Source organism: Heterocephalus glaber, unplaced genomic scaffold (genome assembly GCF_053883595.1).
Source record: "Heterocephalus glaber isolate CG9 unplaced genomic scaffold, H.glaber_assembly_v1.0 deba00000071, whole genome shotgun sequence".
Taxonomy (NCBI): Eukaryota; Metazoa; Chordata; class Mammalia; order Rodentia; family Bathyergidae; genus Heterocephalus; species Heterocephalus glaber.
Genome location: NW_028258137.1, coordinates 6,317,687 through 6,343,405, shown reverse-complemented (window position 1 = coordinate 6,343,405; position 25,719 = coordinate 6,317,687). Strand labels below are relative to the sequence as shown.

The 25,719-nt window shown below is 40.1% G+C and overlaps 1 long non-coding RNA gene across 1 annotated transcript in view; it reads right to left on the bottom strand.

Moving 5' to 3' along the window:
* The window catches only part of LOC110348756 (uncharacterized), a 201,044-nt gene that overhangs the window by 162,429 nt on the left and 12,896 nt on the right, over positions 1-25,719 (bottom strand). Inside the window, exon 4 of the long non-coding RNA XR_015450849.1 lies at positions 20,042-20,318. This is a non-coding gene — a long non-coding RNA (uncharacterized LOC110348756). The remainder of the gene's footprint in view (positions 1-20,041; positions 20,319-25,719) is intronic.

Below are 25,719 nucleotides of genomic sequence, written 5' to 3'. Positions count from 1 at the left end.
TAATTTCTTCTGCCTCTCTCACCATGAGCACTCTACTCCCACAGCCCTCCACCGAATTCACCCAAGTCCAGTTCTGGATAACGAACTGAAAGTCATCTGTCAGCTGCTCCAGTCCTTGACTGAGGAGTATGTTGGAATACTTTATTATTCGACTAACAGAAAAACAAACTACTTCCTTGAACATAAAGTAACGTTCTCCAAGTGAGCCACAGAATGCCACCCAGATGAAGATGTGAGATGTCAGCTCATCCTCCATCCCTGTACCACATCCCTACTGTACAGGCATCCATCCTTGCTCCCAGGAGAACATGTTTATTTTCACCGTCTTTGTTTCGGCCATTAATGATTAAAATTCCCTTAGAATTGGGAGCTCTCAGGATTATGCCACTTTACCCAGGGTGCCCAGGATGGTCCATGATCAGCCACGATATGAAAGGCTAATGGACAAACACGTAGGGATTGTGTGTATTCGAATTCTCCTATTTGCAAAAGGAATAGTTCAAGCAAAAATCTTCTCAGAGAAGTAACTGCAATGGAAAAGATTGGCTGAGAAATATTTAAAATTTAAAACCCTTAAAAAGGGAGATGTTTCCAAGCTAGAGATAATAGGGGTTGAAGAAAAGAGGAGGATAAACAGATTGTGTTAGAGCCATAGGATGAAATCTGGCTGGGCCACGAGAAAGAGCACACATGGCCTGCGAGATGGGGCCAACAGGCTCAAAAGGCTGTGCTGGTCCCCATGACAGCCTGGGAAAGGCGGAGTTAGGGGGCAGACAGACCAATCAGTGGTTGCCAGGACCTGGGGGTGGGGAAGATAGTCACCGAAAAAGGGAGGGGGGACATGGTGAGTGGAACTGTTCTTGGCTGCACTGGTGGTGACAAGACTGAATGCCTGTGTCTAAGCTGTTAGAGTGGTGAGATTTGCCATAGGCAAATTGTCCCTCCACTTATTCATTTGTTGGTTTATACTAGCACATCTTTGCAATACGATACTTGATGACTGTATCCATTGCAGGTAGGTGGTCCGTGTACACGAAACATCCTAATTCTTTTTACTTCCCCTTCCTCTCCCCACTACTCCACCCTCCACCTCCCAGTCCCCTTCCCATTTGGAAAACTCTGTCTTCCTGCTTCCTTTTCTCTCTCTTTTATGTTGCTCTTTAATTTATTTATACTTTGGGTCAAAAGAGAAAGTATATGATATTTAAAGTATCTTTCTGAAAGAGTCAAAGACACTATATCACAGTGATACAGACACACCTATTTTTATTTCCCCCATTAAGTTTATGGGTATATTTTAGGTTTAAAGTACAGTTACATTCATCATTGAGATCTTATACCTTTTTTCCCCATTCCCCTGCCCTCCCTTCACCCCCTACCCCTCCCACTTTCCCTGCTCCTTCAGACCTTTTCTTCCTATTACACAATATCAATTATACATTTTTAAAATTACAATATCAAAATCTAGAAGACATTACCACAGATTTTACAGAACTTAAAAGGATATAAAAGCATATTACAAAAATCTTTTTTGAAATAAATTTGACAACTTCTAGGAAGTACCTTGGAAGACAAATTAATGAAACTCTGGAGGAAATATAAAATTTGAATAGCACCTATTAAAGAAAGTATATTCCTAGCTTGAAAACCTACCTATATGACAACAACAGGCTCATATACATTTTAACTGATAAATTATATCGAACATTTAAAGCAGAAAAAAGAAGAAACACTTCTCCCCTCATTTTAGGAAATCAACATTGTGCTAATCCTAAAACTGGATAAAGATAATAGAAGAAAAAAGCATGAACATAGATACAAATTTGTTTAACAAAACAAACTATTAGAAGTCAGATCTGGCAGGATGTAGAAAGTGGTTTTGTTATAGGGATGGCAGTGTTGGTTCAGCATTGGAAGATCCACCCCCAAAAGTCATCGTTTTAACAGAGGAAAGGCAAAAGTCATGTGATCCTGTCACTAGTTGGAGAAAAAGTATTGGACTAAATTCTATAGTTGTTCATGGTAAAAGCTATCAGGAGACTAGAAGTAGAACAGAAACTTCTTAACAGATCAAAGACATGTACTCTATACTTTCAGCAAAAAAGCCTTATATGAATGGAGAAGATACAATGCTTTCTCCCGAAGGTGGGGAACAAGGGCAGATATGCCTACTCTTCATCTGTCCATTAAACTTTGAAACCTAGGCCCAAACCAAAATAGTCTGGCAATAAAATGACACAATTAGGATAGGATTGGCAAGGTAGAAGCAAAATCTTTATATGTAGATAAAATGATCATCTACAGAGAAAATACTAAGAAATCTCTAGGAGCCCCTAGAACTTGTACTTGAATTTAGCAGGATTAGAAAACACAAGATATATATAAAAATTCAGGTCTATGTATACTTGCTATAAATGAAGAAATAGATATTGAAATTTAAAAGTTATGTAGGAGTATAAAGGACCTAGAAAAGTAAAAAGAAAAAAAAGTGTTGGAAGACATTTAGTACCTAATTTTAAGACTTCCTCTAAAGCTACAGGAATCAAGGCAGTGTTGGTGTAAGGAAAGACATATAGATCATTGGAATAAAACAGAGAATCTAGAAATAGAACCACACATATACAGTCCACTGAGTTTTGAAAGATTATTTAACATTAACATTTTATAGAACATAGGCAAAATTCAAGAGCAGAGGAAAAGATAGTGTTTTCAGCAAAAGGCACTAGAATACCTGTTATCAGTATATAAAAAATTAACCTCAACCCTTTATTTCCATACATAAAAATAACTTGAAAGGATCTATGAACCTAAATATGAAAGACTAAAACTATAAAACTTTAAGAAGAAATTATAAGGGAAAATGTTTAGGAATTTAGGGTAGGCAAGAATTTCCTAGGATATAAAAAACATGGTGTATAAAAGAAAAAAGTTGATAAATGAGATTCCATCAAAATTTAGAACTTTAAAGGACATCGTTAAGAAAATGAAAAGGAGGGCCAGGGATTTAGCTCAGTGGTTCTGTCGCCTGCCTCGCAAGCACAAGGACCTGAGTTCGATCCCTGGTAGCAAAAAAAAGAAAATGAAAAGTAGTCCTTAAACAGTCCATAGTTATAATGCATATAACCTATGACCAGAATGTATAAAGAACTCTTACAGTTTATTAATAGACGACCCAATTAAAAAGTAGACACAAGGGCTGGGGATTTAGCTCAGTGGTTCTGCCTGCCTCACAAGCATAAGATCCCAAATTCAATCCCTGGTACCAAAAACAAACAAACAAACAAAAAAAAAGTAGACACAAGAAGATGACAAATAGCCAGTACAGCACAAGGAAAGGTGTGCAACACTAGAATCAGAAAAATACTAATCAGTACAATAACAAGACTGACTTATACACTCATTAGGGAGATGAAGTTAAAAGTTTTAAAAGAACAAATGTCAGCTTAGGTGTGAAGCAGTTAGAACTTACTAATACTGCTAATGTGAATGTAAAATGATAAAACCATTTTGGAAAACAATATAGAAATTTCTTGTATTGCTGTTAAGAACCAATAGTCCTGTTCTTAAGTTTTTACTTGAGAGGAATAAAAACACATGTTCATAATAGATTTGTACATACAAGTTCAGTATCGCTTATCTGAAATTCATGGAACCAGAGTGTTTCAGATTTTCGTTTGAAATCCACTTGATCTGCAAAGAGGATAGCTACTCCTGCTTTTTATTTGGGGGTTCCTGTCACATGGAGTACTGTTTCCCACCTTTTAACTTTCAGTCTATGAGTTTCTTTTTGAATTAAGTGTGTTTCTTGTATGCAGAATTATTGTTGGATCTTGCTTCTTGACCCATTCTGCCAGTCTATTTCTTTTGATTGGTGAATTGAGGCCATTCACATTGATGGTTATAACTCACACATATTGACTTATCATTGTCATGACTTTTTCTCTTTTTTTTTGGATTTTCCCCCTCTGCATTTAATTTTTTGTCACACCCAATGGATTCATTCTGCTGGGCTTCTTGGGGTTGTGATACTCATTGTCTTTTCCTAGGATATTGTCTAAAATTTTTTGGAGTGCTGGTTTGGTATTCATGAAGTTCCTAAGGTGCTTTTTGTCATGAAGGTATCTTATTTCTCCATCAATTTTGAAAGATAATTTTATAGGGTACATCAATCTGGGTTGGAGGCTGTTTACTTTTAGGGCTTGCAATACATCACTACAAGATCTTCTTGACTTGAAGCTTTGTGTTGAGAAGTCTGCTCTGATTCTGATGGGTTTTCCTTTGTATGTGATTTGTTTCTTTTCTCTAACTGCTTGTAGAACTTTGTTCTTCTGTTGGGTTTCTGGAATCTTAACAATTATATGCCTATGTGTAGTTTTGGGGGTGTTTTTGATCAAGGCTAGTTGGAGTCCTATATGCCTCACTTATCTGTATGTCAAGTTCTTTTCCCCTGCTTGGGAAGTTTTCTGCCATCACTTCTGTGAGCAGTTTTTTTATGTCATCTGCACTCTCTCCTGTTTTTTCATTGACTCCAATCAGTTTTATGTTATTCTTCTTTGCATCGTCTAGCAGCTGCTGGATTGATTTCTCGTGGTCCCTTACAATTTTGAAGCAATTTTTCTTTTCCTCCTCCCTAATTGCAATCTTATCTTCTATATCTGAAATTCTTTCCTCACATTGGCTCATTCTGCTGCAGACTTTCAATGAGTTTTTTAATCTCCTAGAAATCTGTTTGCATCTGTTTTATGGATTCCATTTGTTTCCTATGTTGGGATTCCATCATGTTCCTCAGCTCCTCTCTAGATTTATTAATCATGTCTTGCACTAGCAGGGCACAATCTCTGCTTTTATCTGAGAAATTATTTCTGATTTCATTTTTTCCAGATCCTCTTTTGTTCTCAGTTCAGGGAGTCTAGGTGGTTGAGTATCAGTGTTACATCTCATTTCCCTTTGGGGTTCCTGTAGGTGATATGGAAGTCTGGTTTTGAGGCTTTTTTATGTGTCTTCTCATTTCAACGGGGTGGGGGCTGCTGCTGGTGTCCACGCGGCTCACCTCCTCTGTGCTGGCGGGGGTGGTACGGTGGCCCAGAAGCCTCCTCTTGTGCACTGGGAGCAGCTCACCTCCTCTGTGCTGGCCAGGGTCCAGACACACCTGTTTTTATAGCAGCACAACTCTTAATAGCTAAATCTTGGAAGCAGCCTACGTCTCCATCAATAGATGAATGGATAAAGAAAAGTATTTATACACAACGTAGTACTACTCTGCCATAAAGAAGGACAAGTCCTTTGTAGAAAAATAGATGCACCTTGAGACTATAATGTTAGGTGTACCTCCATTTAAAAAAACACCTGAGGGTGAAAAAAACAGGGAAGTATATAGTTAGATTAAATGTGTCAAACTTTGAGATAATTCATAGTTATATAAACACTTCAACACCCAAAACACAAATAAGAAAAGGATAGAAAGAGGGGCCAGGGGTTTAGCTCAGTAGTGCCACTGCCTGCCTCAAAAGCACAAGGTCCTGAGTTCGATCCCCAGTACAAAAAAAAGAGAAAAGGATAGAAAGACTTTAATGTGTCCAGTTGTGGTGGCACACACATGTAATCCTAGCACTCAGGGGACTGAGGCAGGAGGGATCATCACAAGTTTGAGGCCAGCCTGAACTACATAGCAAGACCCTGTCTCAAAAAAAAAAAAAGGGCCAGGGATTTAGCTCAGTGGTTCTGCCACCTGCCTCCAAAGTGCAAGGTCCCAAGTTCGATCCCTGGATCCCTGGTACCCCCAAAAACAGAAAGTCAAAAACAAAAAAAAAATTTTTTCCCACAAAACAAACAATATACAGTATACATGGGTCAAGTTGGAATGGAATGAAATGAAGACCCTCACACATTACAGGTGCCCTTATAAATTAAGAAGAACTTTTTGGAAAGCAATACTATAAAACATTTCCAGTAGTTTCACCCCTAGAAAGGTATCCTAGGGAAATAATTCAACAAAAGCAAAAAGCTGTATGCCACAAATATCTTTATTGCATTGTCAGCTATTACAGAAAAATAATAACTAGAAACTAAATGTTTAACACTGGGGAAATAGTACTATAAATTATGACATATCCAATAAAAATGATATTTGAGAGGCTGAAAAAATTGTAAAAGATGCTAATGATATATCACTGGGTTAAAAAATGACACAAAATTTTACATACAAAAATTTTTCACCATAAACAAGAACTAAATTTCATTCTCTGTAAACAAAAATGTCCTATATATTTGAAAATAGCAAGAGCATATAACATTTGGGAAACAAGTACAGGAATTATGTTAAATTCCATTTCTCGAGCTTTTCACCAGCCACCAGGACAGGGTGAGAAGGACCCCCCACCCCACCCCCGGGCAGGTCCACCAGCTGACGGCCTGGCCGCCGGGCACCTTTAACAATACCCGCCCCCCGGCCTCTGGCCTTTGGGCTGTGCAGCTACTTGGTTACACACTGCAGAGGCACAGGGGGACAAAAGCCATTGTTGTGAGCTCCAGAAGTGAACAACAGAGAGAGTGCCTGTCTCAGGCTCCCTGATGAAAACAAGCCCACTGGAAAAGTGAAGGGAATCTCTGCAATAAAGACACACCAGACCACCGTGATTGGTAAGTTGAAGGGATTATCAGCTCCCATCAGAAACTGGACTTTCTTCAGGGGAAAAGCAGCTGAAACCTGCAGTAGAAACTTGCAGAGTGCAACCCTGCATGAGGACAGGGAGCTCAACTTGGGACTTGCGACCAGAAATCTGCCTGAATCTCACGGGTCTGGGACTAGCTTACTGAGACTCATTGACTTATAACTGCACACTGGTGCCCACATTGTCTATTGTGACAGCAGAGACACACCTTGAAGGAGCCCCTTTATTTTTTAAAGGTGATAGATTAATAACTACCACAAATTGTCATTCTTTAAGAGGTATTTGATGCTATGGTGTTGCTGATTGTATGACTTGGGCTAAGGTGTCATGATTGATCTAAACAGTTTTCCTTTCTGGTATAATGAAAAGAGACAGCCTCAGAGTCATGAGAGACTCAAAACCTAAAGACCAGCTATATCTGGAAGACACCTCTGAGAAGCAACCATTCCATAAGGGTTCTAAATAGACCAACAAAGATACTTACAATAAACAACTTCATAATATCAACCCAGGAACTAAACCAGGGACAGTACCAAAAACAAAAATGAGAAGGCATTTAAGCAAGTCACAAACCCAGACTTCCACCCCACAAAAGGCAATTTCTGGGAGAAATGAGGTGCAAAAGTCTGATAATCAACCACCTGGACACTTTAAACTGATAGCACAGCAAGTAACAAAACAGATGAATGAGGCTCTAGAAAAATTCAAAGCAGAAATAATCTCCCAGATAACTACAGAGATGGTGAGCAGAGTGAAAGACATGATTAGAGGCTCCAAAACAGAAACAGATAAAAAATAGATGAGCTCAGAAACATGCTGGAATCCAGGAATGCCAAGCATAAGAAAGAAATGGAATCCATGAAACAGATTCAAACAGATATCCAGGAGATTAAAAACTCCATTGAAAGCATGCAGAGCAGATTAAGAGAATCTGAAGATAGAATATCAGATATACAAGACAGGATTGCAGTGAAGGACCATGAAAACAGAGATTTCTTTAAAATAGTAAGGGACCATGAGAAATCAATTCAACAGCTGCTAGATGATGCACAGAAGAATAACATAAGACTGATAGGAGTCCATGAAAAAACAGGAGAAAGTACAATTGACATAAAAAAAACTGTTCACAGAAGTAATAGTAGAAAACTTCCCAGACAGAGGAGGAGAATTGGACATACAGATAAGCAAGGAATATAGAACTCCACCCAGCCATGATCAAAAAAAATCTACACCTAGGCATATAATAGTCAAGATCCCAGAAACCCAACAGAAGAACAAAATCCTACAGGCAGTTAGAGAAAAGAAACAAATCACCTACAAAGGAAAGCCCATCAGAATCATGGCACACTTCTCAACACAAATCCTCAAATCAAGGAGAACATGGAGTGAAGTATTTCAAGCCTCAAAGAAAATAACTTCCAACCTAGACTGTTGTATCCGGCAAAATTATCTTTCAAAATTGATGGGGAAATTAGATACTTCCATGACAAAGAACACCTGAGAAATGTCATGAACACCAAACCAGCACTCCAAACAATTCTAAGCAATATCCTAGAAAAAGGCAACAAAGGTCACAACTCCATGAGGCTCAACAGAGGGAAGCCACCAGACAAGGTAAGAAACTAAAGGGAAAAGGGGAAATAAATAAATGAAAGAGCCAACAAAAGTAAAACATCATGACAAGGATGAGCCAATATCTCTCAATTATAACTATCAATGTTAATGGCCTCAGTTCACCAATCAAAAGAAGTAGACTGGCAGAATGGATTAAGAAGCAAAATCCAGCAATATGCTGTATACAAGAAACACATATAACTCAAAAAGAAATCCATAGACTGAAAGTAAAAGGAGGGAAAACAGTTTTCCACGTGACAGGAACCCGGAAAAAAGCAGGGGTAGCAATCTTATTTCCAGACAAAGTAGATTTCAAACCAAAACTAATTAAGAGAGACAAAGATAGTCATTACATCCTTGTGAAGGGAACAATCCAAGAGGAAGAGATCACAATCATAAATATATATGCACCAAATACGAATGCCCCCAACTATGCAAAACAAATATTAATGGACATGAAAAACCAAATAAGCACTAATACAATTGTAATGGGGGACCTCAATACCCCACTATCACAAATAGACAGATCATCTACAGAAAAAATTAACAACGAAATTCTAGAACTGAACCAAGCTATTGAACAAATGAGCTTAATAGATATTTACAGAGTGTTCTACCCCCACAAAATCAGAATACACATTCTTTTCGGCTGCACACGGGTCATTCTCCAAAATAGACGACATGCTTAGCTCACAGGACATGTCTAAGTCAATGTAAAAGAATTGAAATTACACCCTGTATATTATCAGACCACAGTGCAATATAATTGGAGATCAATAACACGAGAAACTGCAAAACTCCCACAAACACCTAGAAATTGAATAACACCCTCCTGAACAACCAATGGGTCACAGAGGAAATTAAAGAAGAAATTAGACAGTTTCTACAAGTAAATGATGATGCCAGTACAACATTTAGGAATCTATGGGACACAATGAAAGCAGTTCTAAGCGGGAAATTCATAGCAGTGAATGCCCATATTAGGAAAACAGAGAGAACTCAGATAAATCATCTAATGCAGAACCTCAAACTCCTAGAAAAAGAAGAGCATAACAAACCCAAAGCTCGTACAAGGGAGGAAATTATAAAGATCAGAGCAGAAATCAATGCAATGGAGACTAAGAGGACGATACAAAAAATTAATGAATCAAAGAGTTGGCTTTTTGAAAGAATAAATAAAATCGATAAACCTTTAGCCAACCCTATCAAAAAAAGGAAAGAAAAGACTCAAATCCATGCAATTAAGAATGAAAAAGGGGAAGTCACAACAGACTCCACAGAAATCCAATACCTACTTCGAGAATCTGTACTCTAATAAAATGGAAAACACAGAAGAAATGGACAGATTCCTAGATATATATGAATTGCCAAAGTTAAATGAAGAAGATATAGAAATTCTAAATATCCCAATTACAATGAGTGAAATTGAAAATGTAATTAAAAAATTTACCAACAAAGAAAAGCCCAGGTCCTGATGGCTTCACTGCTGAATTCTACAAGACATTTAAAGAAGAACTATCACCATTACTCTTTAAACTCATCACGGAAATTGAAAGGGAAGCAAGGCTTCCAAATTCATTCCTGGAAGCAAGTGTTACTTTGATTCCAAAACCAGGGAAAGACCCAACCCAAAAAAGAGAACTACAGGCCAATCTCCCTAATGAACATAGATGCAAAAATCCTCAACAAGATACTGGCAAACAGAATACAGAGGGTCATCAAGAAGATCATACACCGTGACCAAGTTGGATTTATCCCAGGGATGCAAGGATGGTTCATACGTAAATCAATGAATGTAATACACTATGTTAACAGAGTCAAGGACAAAAACCATATGATCATCTCAATAGATGCAGAAAAGGCATTCAACAAAATCCAACACCCATTAATGATAAAGACCCTACAGAAAATTGGAATAGAAGGTCTTTATCTCAACCTCATTAAGGCTATCTATGAAAAACCAACAGCCAACATCACACTAAATGGTCAAAAACTGAAAACTTTCACGCTAAAATCAGGAACAAGACAAGGATGCCCACTATCACCACTCCTGTTCAATATAGCTCTGGAAACATTAGCCACAGCAATTAGAAAAGAGAAAGAAATAAAAGGAATAAAGAAAGGAAAGGAAAAAGTTAAACTCTCATTATTTGCTGATGATATGATACTTTACATAGAAGACCCAAAAAACTCTACCAAAAGACTTCTGGACTTAATTGACAGATTCAGTAGAGTAGCTGGATATAAGGTCAACACTCAAAAAACAATAGCCTTCTTATACACAAATAGCAGACTCATTGAGAGAGAAATTAGGGAAATAATTCCTTTTACAATAGCATCCAAAAAAATGAAATATCTAGGAATCAATCTAACAAAGGAAGCAAAAGACTTCTATGCAGAAAACTACAGCACTCTGAAAAAGGAGATCGAGGAGGATATAAGAAAATGGAAAGATATCCCTTGCTCCTGGGTAGGAAGAATCAATATAGTGAAAATGGCCATACTTCCAAAACTGCTATATAGATTTAATGCAACGCCAATTGAAATTCCAACAATATACTTCCCAGAGCTAGAGAAAACAATCCAAAAATTCATTTGGAACCAGAAGAGACCTAGAATAGCAAAAGCAATTCTGGGCAACAGAGACATGGTTGGGGGTATCACAATACCCAACTTGAAGCTATACTACAAAGCTACTGTGATAAAAAACAGCATGGTACTGGCAAAGAAACAGACCCAAGGATCAGTGAAATAGATTAGAAGATGCAAAAACAACTTCAGACATACTCAGCCAACTCATCTTTGACAAAGGAGTCAACCACCCTCATTGGTGGAAAGATAGCCTATTTAATAAATGGTATTGGAAAAACTGGATTTCAACCTGTCAGAGATTAAAACTAGACCCGTATCTATCACCATGCACTAAAGTAAGATCGAAGTGGATTAAAGATCTAAAGATTAAGACCGAAACACTAAACTTGCTGGAAGATAAGGTAAGTAGAACTCTTGAAGACATTGGCGTAGGAAAAGACTATGAACAAAACTTCAGTAGCACGAGAACTAGCACAAAGAATCAACAACTGGGATTTCATCTTATTGAAAAGCTTTTGCACTGCAAGAGAAACCACCAACAGAGCTAACCGACAACCTACAATGTGAGAAAAAAATTTTAGCAGCTGTACCTCAGACAAAAGGGCTACTATCTAGAATATATAAAGAACTGAAAAAAATCGAACCCCCCAAATTCAAAGACCCAATTCAAAAATGGGCATCCGAAATGAACAGACATTTCTCAGACAAAGAAGTAAAAGCAGCAAATAAACATATGAAAGGGGCCGGGGATTTAGCTCAGTGGTTTTGCCACCTGCTGCGCAAGCACAAGGACCCGAGTTCCATCCCTGGTACCAAAAAAAAAAAAAGCATATGAAAAAATGTTCAACATCACTGGTCATTCGAGAGATGCAGATGAAAACAACACTGAGATTCCATCTCACGCCAGAAAGAACGGCTGCTATCAAGAAATCAACCAATAACAAATGCTGGCGGGGCTGTGGAGAGAAAGGAACCCTTCTCCACTGCTGGTGGGAGTGCAGACTGGTGTAACCACTATGGAAATCAGTGTGGAGATACCTCAAAGAACTAGGGCTGGAGGTCCCATTTGACCCAGCTATTTCCCTGCTGGGTATTTTCCCAAAAGAATTAAAAGAATCATACCACAGAGATATATGTGTGCCCATGTTTATTGTGGCACAGTTTGTAATAGCTAAAGCTTGGAAACAGCCCAAGTGCCCATCAACTGGAAACTGGATAAAGAAGATGTGGTTTTTTTATAAAATGGAGTACTACTCAGCCATAAAGAATGAGAAAGTAGAGATTATACTATATAAGTATAGAAAGTAGAGACTATACATTATAGCTAAATGGATGCATATTGAGGCCATACTCTTAAGTGAAATAAATAAGACACACATGTGTAAATACCGAATAGTTTCTCTAGTGTGAGAAACTGAGAGTGTAAATAAGGACTAAAAGGATTAATAACTAATAATTGATACTTTGAAATAGGAAAAGGTCCAAAGGGGTAGGGGTGGTGGGAGGGGAAGGGGAAAGGAAAGAATGGAAAGGAAAAATTATGAGAAAGAAATAAAAATGGAAATGAAGTATGTAGATAGGGAAGGGTTTAGGGGTGAAGGGCACACAGGTAATGGGGAAAAAATGAGAACCAAGATACATCATGTACAGGTACAGGTACCAATAGATAAATGTAAATGTATTGTATACCTAAAATGTACCAATAAAAGAATTTAAGGAAAATAAATAAATACATAAATAAATAAATAAATTCCATTTCTCTCCTGCTTCTTCCCCCTGCCTACCTATGTAGGAAAGTTATATCCCCTAAGCATTTGTAAACTGAGATAAACAAGTGTCAAAAACAAAACACAAGGGGGCCGGGGATTTAGCTCAATGGTTTTGCCACCTGCTGTGTAAGCACAAGGACCCAAGTTTGATGCCCGGTACCAAAAAAAAAAAAACCACAAGGGAAAATACTTCCTAAAATATAATGTTTTATATAATAAAAAGTTACAATTACCAAGAAATAGCAAAATTTAAAGGAAGAGTTCAACAAGAAGTTGGAAGATTAATGGCAGAGGTGATGACATAAGGTTCTAAATAAATCAGGGGGTTTCTTGATAGTTTTAAAGTGAACATTGCTTTAAAAATTAATTGAAAGAATTTGTTTACAATTTAATTTATTCCTCAAACTACCTCTTAACAACTTGGAAAAAATATCTTAAATTTTGCATTTTGTTGATTTTTATATGATGTGATAGTAGTTGGTTTTTATATGATGTGATAGTAGTGTCCACTCAATGGAACTGTTGGGACCACTTTGATATGGGATATAAGTGTATGCAATTTGGAAGCCATGGTGTAGGAAAAGTGTAATTGTCACAGTGCTTTTTTTGAGGGGGGATCAAATCCAGGGCCTCAGACATGCTACACAAGTATCACTGAGGCACACCTCAGTCCTATCACAGTGTCTTAAACATAAATATTTGCTAAATGAATGAGCGAATACATGTTCAAATGGATGAATATGGGCAAGGGCCAGTAAGAGCTTTTTTTGTTGTTTTTGCAGCACTGGGGACCAAACCCAGGACCTCATGCATGCTAAGTAAGTGCTCTACCACTGATCTATATCCAGACCAAGGATTTTTCTTAAATCAAAGTTGTAGGCCTACAGGAAATTGGGATATCCTGAAAAAAAAAAAACTTCCAAAACTCCAGGTTGAGAGGTTAAGAAGGTAATTGAAATCACATGCCCACATTCCCCAACCCCAAAACCTAACACAACAAACAATATAGTTAAACCAACAAAACAAAAGTTATCAAGAGCCACCTGAGACCCAAGGTGTAAACTAATGAAAGATAAATAAAGAAGCAAAAAATTCTGGAGTAGAGCAAAGAGTAGAACTTGGCATTGCTCTCAACCCATCCTCTCCCACTGCCTTTGCTCCCCAAAGTCATACCTATAAACCAACAAGATGATGTATTTCATTTGTCACTCCAAATCTTATCTTCTTTTCTGATACAGAAACAGAGGAAATGGTTGCTGGGAAGAAATGAGGAGAGGACAAGAAAGAAGAGAGAGAAGTGAATAGAAGAAATGAAGCCCCAAACCTACATACTGATTGGAAAGCAAACCATGAAGACCTCCCACTCCGATGGAAATGAGTATACATCCCCCAAAGAGTGGACCACATCTGGGCTTAACATAATCTTAGAAGAAAGATGAAAGCCCAGTCCATTCCACCAGCATTTTGTCCTTTCTTCCTCCACTTGGCATTCATTCCTCTGGGCCACAGATAAGTTGCTGGAACACAAAATATCTAGTTCCCAAAACATAGCTTGCAGAGGAAATAATCAGGTTTCAAGTAGAGTAGGAAAAGAGGCAAGAAGTCTCCCACATTATATAATTACAAATAGCATGTCTGCTCAGAGCTTCCAAAGCATGAACAAGATGAAAAGAAATACTATAAAAAACAATACAGACTTATTACCAAAAAAAGAAAGGATAGCAGGGAGGGAGGAAGGGAGGAGAGAAAAAGGAGGAAGGAAAATGGCACACAAATATAAAACAAGAAACTCAATCAAGAAGAAATTCTAACAAAAAAGAAAAGGAAACTCCTCACATTGACTTCGGACTATACAATGAATACAAACATGAATCTCAATAAAACATGATTTCCAAACAAGATAAGAAAACAACAGAATGAGAGGGATTTTTTTAAATGATGACTGAAGAACTAAGGAAACAAGTCAAGAACTCGAAACAGCATTTTGAAACTAATAAATCTTTCAGAATAGAAAGCTGAATTACTGAAATAAAAGGCTTGCATTACAATTAAAATGACAGCTATCTTAGAATTGTTAGATGGAACCTAATAGAAATGGAAGACAAAAAATTATCCAACAGATGGATGTGATTCCTTCAATAGATAATCCATCAAATGGAACAGAAGATATAGTTAAAGACAAAATATAAATTATTTTCCTGAAATGAAGATAGAAATGACAATAATGACCACAAAATTCCCAATGAAAGAAAGAATATTCTGAGACTGTTATACCCAGCCCAACATTCTTCCCTCAAGGAATAGAGGACACATTAATCACTACTGAGACAATGACTTCAAAATCAAATCCAGGGCTGAGATGTAGCTCAGTGGTATAGTGCTTGCCTAGCATGCACCAGGTCTCGGGTTCAATCCCTAGTACCACCCTCTTCTTCCCCCAAGAAAAAAAGAAAAGACAAAGAAATCCAGATGCAATTAGGAGTTGAGCTATTATAAATAATTCAGGAATGTGGAAGTCATGGGGAAACGGCTGGTGATGAATGTTGAGTCTAAATAAAAAACGAACAGTGAAGAACTATGGGAAATGTTATTTATATCACTGAATTTGGATGTTATAAATCTGGAAAATTAAAAATAATCATAGTATACCTTTTAAAAATCAGGGAAACAAAAGAAGTGATGAGAAGAAACATATGTTAATGCTCTCTCATTTTTTCCTAGCAGCGATTAATTGTACTAAAAGTTGAAATATGTCACTTTTAAAAATACGCCAGCACTTAATTGTCATTTTCTCCCTCTCCCTCTTCCTCTATCCTAACCCCACAACCCTCCCTCTGCCATACTTTACTCCTTTCATAAAGTAATATTTAATTATAGCTCTCATACTAAAACATCTATTTAAAATTCAATCATTCCTTCCATTTCACTATAGCCTTTTCTTTCATTGAATTCAAAATAAAATTAAATTACTAAAATGAATACCTTTAATCAAAAAGCACTTATTTTAGGGCCGGGGATTTAACTAAGTGGTTCTGCCACCTGCCCCGAAAGTACGAGGACCCGAGTTTGATCCCTGGTGCCAAAAAAAAAAAAAAAAAAGAGCACTTACTTTATAGCCTCACTTTAACAAAATAATTATAGCTATCCTGTAACTGCATAACCACATCAAGGCAGATCTGAGTAGTATCCATAGTATAGTTACTTTTGGGTGGTGAGATATTTTTGGTTTTCTCCTATGTGAATTTTTCTGGGATTTTTTGATTTCCTTAAAACAAGCACATAAAAACAATGCCAAAATTCCATCCAAGAAAGCCATCATCCAGAAATCAAATAATAACAAATGCTGGCCAGGCTTCGAGGGAAAAAGGAGCCCTTCTACATTGCTGGTGGGAATGTAAATGCGTACAAGCACTACGGAAATCAGTATGGAGACTCCTCAAAACACTTAAAATAGAAATTCCACTTGACTCACCTATCCCCCCTTCTAGGTATCTTCCCAAAAAAGTGGAAGACATCTTATTACAGTGATACGTGCTTACCCGTGATTATAGCACCACAATTCATAACAGCTAAATCTTGGAAGCAGCCTGTATGTCCAGTGACACGTGAATGGATAAAGAAAATGTGGTATTTACACACAGTGGAGTACTACTCTGCCATAAAGAAGGATAAACTTGAGTCATTTGTAGGAGAATGGATGCACCTCGAGACCGTAATGTTAAGTGAAATAAATCAGGCACACAGGCTTAAACAGCGCATGGTCTCTCTTACACGTGAAGCCCAAAATATAAATAAAGAGCAAAATAAAAGATAAGTACAGTACTAGGAAATAGGGAGATCAATCTTTTGCAAAAGGCAAGGGGACCCGGAGATGGAGGGGGAGGAGGGGCAAGGAAGGACGGGATGGAAGAAGAAGTTCAGATGTGTTGCGTGCACCAACTCCCCATGAGAAATGCAGTTGTCACGTACTGCAAACAGGTACTAATAAAAAATCTTCATTACATTTAAAATAAAAACAAGCCCGTTACTTCTTTCAAAAGACAACAGATTGGCTGTTATTAACCGATACCACACGTGAGGATCCCAAGATGTTAAAGGAGAGAGGCGGGAAGAGAGGGGGCGGCGGCAGGAAGAGAGGGGGCGGCAGCGGGAAGAGGCCTCCCGCTGACTTGCTTTCCGGGAGGGCGGCCTAAGGTCTGCAGCCCGAGATCCCGAGCTACCGTGCCGCTGGCCAGCAGCGCAGACCGCACAGGGGCGGGGCTCCAGCCTCCCTCCGCCTCCCGCGCTCCGGGAGCTGTCGCTGCCCCCGCTCTGGTCCGCCCCAGAGAGGATCCCTGTGAGACCCAGCCTGGCTGCCCGGGAGGGCACCGGCCTCCAAACCGAGCCGCCCGAGGGCCTCCTGGGTGCGGAACCCCGGCCTCTCGCACCGATGTCCCCTCCCCGCGCCTGGCCGGGCCCAAGGCCACCGCACCGCGGAGCCCTGACTCCTTCCTGATCCGTCGTCTGCCAGCGGTGGGAAGAGCCCGGGACCTGAAGATAAACAGAAGGCTCGTGCTGTTAGCAGAGCGCTGTCTCTTCTGGTCCCTGGTCCATGGGCGAGTCACTCTGCGCCTAAAGACCCCTCCCCTTTTATTTATTCTTTTATTTATTAGTACATAGTGTTACATTCCTGGTGTGGAGTTGGTACACGGACCCAGCACAGCGAATTCATTTTTCCATGCCCTTTCCCTTCCCTCTCTCTTTTCATCCCCTTCCCATCTGAGAAAGATCTATGATCTATCCTTTATTTTGCTCTTTATTTATACTTTAGGTTTCCCATATAAGAGAAACCATTCAATATTTAAGCTCGTGTGCCTGATATACTTCACTTAACATTATAGTCTCAAGGTGCATCCATTTTTTTACAAAGGACTCAAGTTTATCCTGCTTTATGGCACAGTAGTACTCCCCTGTGTGTAAATACCGTATTTTCTTTATCCATTCATCTGTCGCTGGACATATAGGCTGCTTCCAAGATTTAGCTATCATGAATTGGGCTTTTTTCTCTTTATTTTCAAGGTAGAGAAAATCCCATCCACATCTCAGGGTCAGAGTAAGGATTAGAAATAAATTAACTGTGTCCAGGGCGTTGGGGTAGCAGCAGGCACGTTGTGTATGCTCGATGAAAATGTCCCCCTATCCTTTTGGGAGGAAGCTGCTGCGTAGGGGTCTTGCTGATGGCTCCGGGCGCTGGCCAATGCTGGTCCAAACTTGGCCAGGAGTGTCCACAGCATCACCTTCCTGAGCCAGGAACCAACCGTGCCTGCTATCTGGACAGCTTCAGCCTCACATCCCAAGGGCAGTGACATGTTTCAGGCTCAACTTGCGATCTGCCCCTCTCCTCTAAATCGGCTCCTTTGCCAGGCACCCTGCTCAGCACCCTCTGGGAGAGACCTGGGATTATCCAGACCCAGCTTTCTGCTCCTCCAACCCCAGGTCTGTTGGTTCTTCCTCTACACAGCCCCAGGGGACCTTCCTTCTCTCTGCCTCGGGTCAGTCCTGCAGTCCTTGTCTCTAGAAGTTGCCAAGCTTCTGAGATGCCTCCTGCACTGGGCCTTTCCCCTCCAAGGCACCTTCTCTGTTGGAAAGGGGAGATCTTTCTGCATGCCTCCCTCACCACGGCCGAAGTTTAAAACTCTTCCATGCCCCACCACCTGCCCCTCAGCAGGCCCAGACTGCTCAGCATGATGTCCTGTCCCTCTGCCTCCTCCTCTGCCTGTCCAGTACTCCCTGTCCTCCTCTAGCCACACAGCACTCTTCACTGTCTCCTCAACACTCCTTGCCTTTCTGAACCTCCAAGCCTCTGTGTGTGCTATTTCCTCTGCTGAGAAGGCCCCTTACCCTCTCTCTCATTTGCCTTGAAAACATCCTCATGCTTCAGGTCCAAACTCAAATGCCTCTGTTCAGGCAGGTGTTCTCTGCTCGCCTCAGGCAGAGAACTCACCATCCCTTCTCCTGAGGACCCATGCCTCCTTTTCCCCACACGGCCCACAGTTCGAGTATCTGACACTCACAACCTAAAGGAGGAGAGGTTGAATTTGGCTCATAGTCTCAGAGGTTTCCATCTATGAAGGTCAGACTCCAAAGATATCATGGCAGAAGGGCATGATGGGACACAATGGCTCGGCTCTAGACAGCTGGGAAGCAAGATGGGAACGGGGCTAAAGAGAATCTACTCAAGCTCCACATATAATACCCTTACAACCCACCCAAACAGACCCAGGGCACACTTTACTGATCTGCTAGGCGTTTCTTAAGCCAATAAAGTTGACAAATCACAGGTCCCACAGCTGGCTTCTTGGAATTCTGGAACCTTCTGGAATTGTATGTGCACGTGCACATCTTTCTGAGGAGAGCCTCTGAGGCTTCGTTTGGATTCTCAGAGGGGTTCTTATGCCAAGTAGATAGAGAATTGCTAATTTAGCAAAAGAGAAAAAAAACTAGGAGGGCATCCTGGCTGAGAAGCGCTCTAAAACCACCCAGGTGCTTTTGTTTACCCCAGTGTCACCGTCGGGATGCTCCTCTCAGGCAATCTGGTCTCCCATGGGGCTTGCCTCTGGGAAGAGAATGCAGTGAGCCACTGTTGGGGCACCTTGCCACAGACGAGCGCTATTGTTCAATATGAAGTAAGAAATAGGGAAAGGGGGGCTGGGGATTTCGCTCAGTGGTTCCACCGCCTGCCTCACAGGTGCAAGGTCCCAAGTTCAATCCCCAGTGCCAAAAAAAATAAAAAGAAATAGGGAAAGGGGAACACATTATGTCTAAGGAGCCCCAGGTACAAGGACAGCAGGACCTGGGAATGATAACCAGTATGTGTTGAGCATTTATTCCAAGTGTTTTCAGTATTATCCACTTCATCACCACAAACTTGTGTGAGAGAAATTACCTCCATTTTTATTTAAGGAAATTAAGGTTCATTAAGATGAAGAACTTTTCTCAGGGTTACACAGCTGCCTGCCTTCTAAGATCATGGGTTTTTCATGCTGATACCAACTACCACATCCGCCTAAGTGATGGTAACTGGGGATATTGTGCTAATGTCCCGATTCCCCTCCAAATGTTTCTGGCAGGGGACCCTGCCTCCACCCCTGGCCACAGGTATATGAACCTGGTTACCCCTGGATGGAGAGAGATTTGAGAATAAAAACATGACTCATGCCAGGCCCATCTGGGCTCTTCCCTGATTGTTGAAAATGGAAACAGCATGGGAGGCCCTTTGCCTCCTGGGCCTCACAGAAAGCTCACCCACTGAGAGGAAATAAAGATGCAGAGACCAGAAGAGATGAGAGAAAGGCAGCAGAAACAGGAGTTCCAGCTCCTGTTCTGGAAGTTCTTCCTTCCACTCTGTGAACTGACCTTATTACATCCTGGCAGAGACAGTCCTCTGATGGAAGAGAGTGTCATAGAATAGCAACACCCAGCGTGGCAGGCCTGAATTGCACCTATTCCTCACATCAAAACTTCGAGGCAGGTTCCATTCCAGTCCCAAAATGGAGGCACTAAGGCAGAAAATCATAAAGCAAATTGCCCAGGTCACATAGAGGCGAGTGGCAGAGAACTGAGGAGGTAGAGCTCCAACTCAGTGTAGACTGCTGTCCATCAACATTATGAAATGCATGTCGGTATTTGGATCCTGTCGGTGAAAGCAGAGGAAAGTTATGTCTCAGTTGGGGAAATATCTGTCTGGATGTCTCCAATGAGGTGTGCTTGCCCCAGGAGATACAGGGACTCCTCCTAGTTTATTTTATCTAGTCAACCACTGCATTAGTGTCTGCTGGAACTCATAATCCTCCTGCCTCAATCTCCTCAAAAGCTTTATTTCTTGCATCTCTGCTCAGCTCGGTACTACATGTCTTCTCAATCCAGCACTGAGGCTGAAGGGGTAGCTCACACTTGAGACTTGCAGATCTTATGACAGAAGGTAAGGGGTCAAACAAAGTATGCGATCGAATTGAACACTTCCGCTCAGAGGCGGCATGAATCATGGCTACTCACATTCCATCGGTCAAAGCAAGTCACCTGGCCAACCCTACCGATGTAGTCCACCTACTGAAAGAACTCCTGAAATAAATATATTCCTTACTACAATCCCTCTAGGAAGCCACGCAGCAGAAGGTGTGGATATATAATACCCTGAGAGGGAGGGAGAAGATGGCTGCAAACAATAACACAAGTGATTATACCAAGAAATGAACAAGTGCTACAACAATGGGGCCTATGACAAGTCTACCTTTCATCACAGGAAGCCCTCCAGCAGGGCTGATGGAAAGAAGGAGAACAAAGAGCTCCCAAACTCCTCACTGAGTCTCAGCTGCAGAACGCCAGGTTCCAGTGGTGAACACAGAAAGTTCTCAAAGCCAGAACTTTCAACATCTGGAGCCCAAACAGAGACCTAACAAAAGATCAGAATATAGTGGCCCCAAGGGATGCCTGATGAATGTATCATAAGAATAATTATCATCTCAGGGCATTGGGTTATGAGTAATTTCCCCTCCTGTGCTCAGCTGCATTATTGTGGTACTTTCATAATTATACAAACAAGCATCTTTTAAAACACATGTCCTTCCTGAAGCCCAAAGCAGCATGAGGCAGCAGAGGGAATTACTTCACAGTGCCAAACCTCACAACATTAGGGAAAGTCTGTGTATCAGACGAACATACCAAAGTCACGGAATTTCAATCCCTTGGCATAAATGGTGCTGCCGTCTTCTGTAATAACTGACAAATGGGAAAACAATTCTCAGGATGCTCTTTTCCTTCAGTATTTTTTGTTTGTTTGCCTTTTTTTTTTAAGACAACTTAGACTTCATTTCCCAAATCCAGACATTCCTGTAATTTTCCACTAGCAGATTCCATCTGAGGTCAAAATGAGAGAAAGGCCACCTCGAGCTCTGTATCCGGGAGATCCAGAATTTTCTTCTGGCCCCAGAAGGGAGATTAGGCAACAGGGGTTTAAAAATGTCTTAGCTGGCACTGGACAGTTAGAAGCCAGCCCTGTGGTTTTGTAACAGGTGAATATGAGTCTGAGTCAAGCTGAGCCTAATAATGGAATGTACAGTACTATTCATAGGGACTGAAGCCATGGGCTTTGGAGTTACACAGCCCTTTAAACTTTGGCCCTGTATTTGAAAGCTTTGCAACTGTAAATTATTTAATTTCCCTTGCCTCTATTTTCTCCCTGAAGTAAATGTGATAATAATAGCATCTACTTCATTGGGATGTGTTTTCAGTATTAAATACAGTAACCACATCTAAAGTTTCCAGCCCAGTACTTAACAGATAGTGACCAAATAACAAATTTTGGTTATAAACCCTGGTGTAACAGGGATAGAAATGATTGATATATGCTTCTTTTTCCCATTAAAGAAAAGCTGGTGTTACCTGGTGAGTATTTCTCCTTCTGCCCCTTCTGCTCTTCTGCCCTTCTGCCCTTCTGCCCCCAGTACCTGCCACTGTGGGGTCTCATGTGGAAATCGGCCAATCAGTGGAAGAACCAGAGAAGTATGAAGAGGGACTGGCAAGAGAGTTTGCTAAATAGAACTCCAAAAACCCAAGGAAACATTAAGAGAGAGAAGGAGATGAATAGGGGAGGGGGAAGAGGGAATATTTGTGAAACTGTTGAAAAGAGTGGAGAATAAGAAACAGGATGAGAGACCCGGAGCTGTTGCATAATGTGAGAGAGGCAGCAACTGGGGTAATCAGGAAAGTAGATTGAATGAGTTTTCCACTGGTGCAAAATGCTGGTGCTGGGGCCAGGGATTTAGCTCAGTGGCACCACACCTGCCTTGCAAGCCCAAGGTCCTGAGTTCAATCCCTGGTACCAAAAAAAAAAGTAAAAATAAAATACGTTGGTGCCAATTGCCCATCAACTGGAGATTGGGTAAAGAAGATGTGGGTTGTTTTTTTTATAAAATGGAGTACTACTCAGCCATAAAGAATGAGAAACTAGATTCATTTATAGCTAAATGGATGCACATTGAGGCCATACTCTTAAGTGAAATAAATAGGACAAATGTGTAAATAGTTTCTCTGGTGTGAAAAACTAAAAGTGTAAATAAGGATCAAAATCTATAATTGATAGTGTGAAATAGGAAGAAAAAGTCTAAAGGAGTAGGGGAAGTGGGAGGGGTAGGGGAAAGGAAAGAAGGGAAAAGAAAAAATATGAGAAAAGGAAAAAATGGAAACAAAGTTTTTGTAAATAGGGAAGGGAGGGCAGGGGAATGGGGAAAAAATAAGACCCAAGATACAGCATGTAAAGGTACAAATTCCCAGTGATGAATGTAACTGTATTGTATAGCTAAAATGTACCAATAAACTTAATGGAAAAAAAATGCTGGTGCTGAAAGTCGGCGGGCCCTGAAGATAGCTCCCTCACAGGGCTGCTGGCAAAGGCCTCTGTTCCTCACTACAGGGCTCCCCATAGAGCAGTGAGTCTTCAGTGACATGTGAGTGACCCAAGCCAGAACAAGGGGGAGACTGCAAGGCCTTTCCTGTCCTCATCTTGGGAATTACACCATCACTTCTGCCATATTCTTTCATTAGAAGAGAGTTATTAGGTCCATGCCCCACTGAAGCGGAAGGGCAAAATCTACACCTTGCGAAGTGGGGAGTATCAATGTATGCACAAATTTTAAAATTAGTAGCAAGATTTTAGGGAGTGTTTGTGCGGACTGTGAATTTGATTTCTTTCAATATTATTAGGGGGCTGCAGGTGAGGCTTGGAATTATTTTTACTTTTGGCCACACAGGTTTTGTTGTGGCTTTTGTTGTGGTCACTAGACTGGCCTGTATTGTGGTTTATCTGGTTTTACCATGGGTTTATCTGTATAATGTTAACAATAAATTTAAGTACTGTTATAGAATGATGTATAGAAAGATTTCAGGTAATTGGCAACTTGGAGTAAGGAGGAAAATGGATGAATCCTTTCTTTGAAAGCAGTGTCCATCTAAGGAGAAAGCATAGAGGAAACACGGGCCGGGGATTTAGCTCAGTGGTTTCGCTGCCTGCTATGCAAGCGCAAGGACCCGAGTTCGATCCCTGGTACCAAAAAAAAAAAAAAAAAAAAAAAACCCAAAAGAATAGAGGAAACGTTTCCCATAATGTCTGAAGGGACTGTGGTATGAGTTTTCCACTTTGATGCTGGAGACAATGGGTTTGTTCCCTTTCCTCTGCTCAGCCCTTTCCAGTCATCTTTGCCTTCCGACTCTTTTTCAACATGCCAACCTCATTCTTGCCCCTGAGCCCTTACATACACTGTTCTCTCTGTCTAGAATCATCTTCCCTCCAATCTTCATGTGACATTTCCTCCTTGTCACTCGGATCTCTAATGACAGTTCATCACATAGGCTTTCCCAGAATGCACTCTTTCATGAGAACTCCTTCTCCATCACTCATTTTATGGATTCCCCACCCTATTTTATTTCTTCATTCCACTTTACTTGTTGTTTGCTGTCTGCTTTAATTGGATGAAACTTAATAGATAAGGGATTTCTCTAGCTCACTGCTATATTTACCTCAAGAATACCTCACATTTAGTAGGGTTCAATAAAATGCTTACTAAATCTCACCATTCCTATATGCAACTTTTTTGTTCCATAGTTGATCGCTAGGTAGTGCTGTTCAGTCTCAAGATTTGGTTTCTTCAACTCTGAGAAATCTTTTACTGTTATTCTTTGATAATTTCCTCTCCCATCTTTTCTGTTTTTTCTTTCTGAACCTCATACTGGTAAGGTGTTAGGCCTTCTAGATTACTGTTTTAAGTTTCTTGTGTTTTCCCCCTCATGATGTCTCATTGTCTTTGTATTCTACTTTCTCATACAGTTCCTTCAATTTCTCTTCCAAGAGTTTGATTGAATTTCTAATTTCAAATATAATGTAATTTCCAAGAGCTCTTTCTCATTGCCTTATTTCCACTTCTTATAGCTTCTTGATCTTATTTTATGAATCAAATTTTAGTCTCCCTTGGCATAATTCTTAAGGTATTTTAAATTTTTCTTTCTGTTTCTTAAACTATTTGGCTTTCCATTAGGTTTTGAGGGTATTTGATTTTTATGTATATTATGCTTGTCTTTTTCATTACCTTTTTAGCGTCAATCTATGTGTCTTAATATTTTAAATATATCTCGTCTACATAGCAAATAGTTGGATCTTACAACAACCTCTTCCTCTTAGTGTATTTAGTCCATTTACATTTAATGTAATTACCAATATGGATGGGTTTAAGTATACCAACTTGATATCTGTTTTCCATTTGAACCTTCTGTTTTCTTTCCTCTGCTCTCTTTACCTGAGTTATTTTGGGTTAAATGAAATTTTTTAAGTATTCCATTTTATTTTCTCTATTAGTTTGCTACCTATAACTCTTTGGAGGTGTCGTTATCTAGTAATTTATCTAGGACTCACAACATTATCTTTAACTTATCGAAGATTATTATTTTCTAATTAATGCTGCACCACTTTCCTCTTCACACACAGACAGCTATATAATCCCACACATCAACTCTCTATTCTTTGCACACTTGCTATCATGTCACTTACTTCTATATACACTATGAACCCATGCTGCAGTGGTATTTTGCCTGAAAGAGTCAAATGCCATTCAGGAAGAAAGAAAGAGAAAAAGGAAGGAGGGAGACAGGGAGAGAAAGAGAAGGAATGAGGGAGGGAGAGGAGGAGGAAAGAGAGAAAAGGGGAGAGAGGAAGGAAGGAAGAAGAAGGGAGTAAGAGAAGAAATGAAGGAAGGAAAGAGGGTGAGAAGGAAGGAGGGAAGGAGAGAGGGAGGGAAAGAGGGGAGGAGGAAGGGAGAGAATCTTAATCCTTCTTCCCCAGAATGTACTGTATCCTTTTCCTCTGGCTGCTGTCAAGACTTTTGATTTTTTTATTTTCACCTGTTTGATGATGATAGGCCTAGATACAGCTCCCTTCACACTTACCCTGCTTAAAATTCACTGCTTCTTACACCATAAGTTGGTGTTTTTCAAAAAGTTAGGGAGGTTTTAGGCCACTGTATGTAAATATTACTCCAATTTCATTT